The sequence below is a fragment of the Haliaeetus leucocephalus genome, unplaced genomic scaffold (genome assembly GCF_000737465.1).
Source record: "Haliaeetus leucocephalus isolate CR32 unplaced genomic scaffold, Haliaeetus_leucocephalus-4.0 Scaffold450, whole genome shotgun sequence".
NCBI classification, from domain to species: domain Eukaryota; kingdom Metazoa; phylum Chordata; class Aves; order Accipitriformes; family Accipitridae; genus Haliaeetus; species Haliaeetus leucocephalus.
This window is the reverse complement of record NW_010972886.1, coordinates 19115476-19117898: the sequence shown is the minus strand read 5'-3', so window position 1 is coordinate 19117898 and position 2423 is coordinate 19115476.

The window sequence follows — 2423 nt, the reverse complement described above, 5'->3', positions numbered from 1 at the left end:
CACCAGTCTTTGGTGCTTTCCATTCCCTCAGTCCAGCTCAGCCACAGACATGCAACTCGTGACAGATGACAGATGGCTTTGGGAGCTTCTGCTAAGGCAATATCTCTCTTTCGGTGTTCAAGCGATAGCCGAGTTCCTCCAGAGCATTATTTATTATACTCTTATTGTGCACAGACTCATTAGATGCAAAACATTCTGCCAGTCAACTTTATTCTGCTCCTTCACAGCTGTCATACTGGCAGCCCAAAGATGATGACAGATGATGGTGATGGACAGGGGGACTGTAATCAATACAGCCTTAACAGATTTAAATCAGCATGCCACTCATCTATGGAAAATACTGTAACGAAAAGTCTTCCCGTATTCCTGCTGTGCATGTGCAGCGACTTGGTGCTATGGTCTTTTTTTCACATGTCACACGCACACAGCTGCTAGGCGAAACTTCGGCTCATGCCCCTGTACATCCGCTGACAAAAACAAGTTAGCACATAGGGGCTGACAAAAAAATGCCAGATGAGTGCCGTTGTCTGGTGAGCCGAAATGGGAGTCTTGTGTGGGCATGCAGCCTGGACTCCGAAACCTTGCAGAGAGAAGCAGGGCCTTCGGTTGCTGATGGGGAAGCCGACGGAGCTGGCAGTCGCTTCCCGGGAAAGAAGGTCGTACTGAGAAAGGAGCTCATCCCCACTTCAAATCGGACATTTGGCAGAAACTGTTAACTGCTGTTTGTCAACGAGATTATTTTTCTCTAGTGGCAGACCTCTGCTACTGCTTCTTGCACAAGAGAAGACTCCATTTTTTTCAGTTCACTGGTGCACACCTGGCACAACAGCAGCCCTCCCACTCAGCTGCCTCTGCCTTGCCTATCTTGTTCTTAAAAAACTGTGCCTTCATCTACCAAGTACTGGGCACACTCCCTCACCGAGGATTCCAGGTCACAAGTTCCTGCAGCACAAGTTTTGCTTTAGGATATTTGTAAGGGTTTGGGTTTTGTTTTGTTTGGTGGGTTTTTGTTTGGTTTTTTTTTAAGCAAAATGCAGATTGACTTTTCAAGGAAATGTTTGTTGCAGTATTAATTTTTTCAGCACTTGTTTACTCAAGTAATTATAAGATAAGATGATCACATTTCATTTGCATTTGCTAGTGCTGCTGTCTTCTGTTTTCTTTAGCATTATCAGAAAAACAACTGATTGCCCATCAATACAAACAAAACGTTAATACTAAGCTGTCGTGCTCGATACTAAATTCCAGGAGGAGAAGCACTACAATAGGAAACTTCAATCAGGGTACACTTTGTAAGGAACAGATAAAGGACAATCTTTCGCTGATACCACAGATGTGGTGCCAATACAAAGTTGCTGGGGAAATTTATTCAAGTCACAGATTTTATTAAGAGGAGTGACACCAGAAAATGGCTTAACAACAGCTAAGTGCGGCTAAAAATAATGAGAAATACAATATTGGGTTAATTTGTTCTACAGCAAATTAGCAAGGTAGCAAGGTTCCTCTCCCCTCCCCAAATCAGCGGCATTGACTCAACAAGCACTGCTGAGATTTTGTTATTTTTGTTAATGATTCCCAGGCTGCTTTTTCATGTCCTCGCCCCCGTCACTGCCCTCCTAATGAAGGTGATGTATAGCGACAGGACATAGCAGAGCACAAAATCTTCCTCATGTTAATCCTATTTAATGCCTGAAGGTTTAATTCCATTTCAACATCGTCAAACGGCTAACTTAATAGTATTTGCTTATGCAACGGGCAAAGCAATAGGACGGGGTTTCTTTACGCTGCCTCTTGCCATTGTCACGAATTGCAAAAAGTGATTTTATGCTCGCTGCTTCTGGCCACATCCCCTCAGCTTCTGCTGCTCTTCCACCACCCTGCCAGCGCTGCCAACAGCTCCCTCCCTCCTTCGAAGGTGAAAAGGCCTCTTCCAGAGCCTCACCTTTCAGTCCAAGTTCCTTACTGTGGAGAGAGGCTCACAGAAACTGAAAGCAGCCTCACAGCTTTAGTTCTGACAGAGCAGCCATGCCCTGAATCACTTTTGTCATGTGTCTTCTGCCCAAACCATCCCACGACGGCAAGCTACCTTTTTTGTTTAACAGGGCAGCTAATGGAGGAAAGTTTTCACACAGAGCCCCGTCTGAGAGCAAGGACGGCATGTGGTGCTGCCTCAGACGTCAGTTTAGCCTCAGGCTTTTCCCTTCCGACTGTCATCTTTGTGCCTAAGGAGCTCCCCTACAGATTCCGGGCCGATGTGACGCCACGGGCCCCTCACGGCAGGTCAGGGGCAAGCCCAGACGGCGGCCCCGCCGCCTCTGCCCTCAAACCTCCATGACGCCCTCGGCCCTGCGCCTGCGCACTGGGGCGCGCCCGCCTCTAAGATGGCGGCCCCGCCGCGTGCGACTCACGTGACCGCCCCCTCC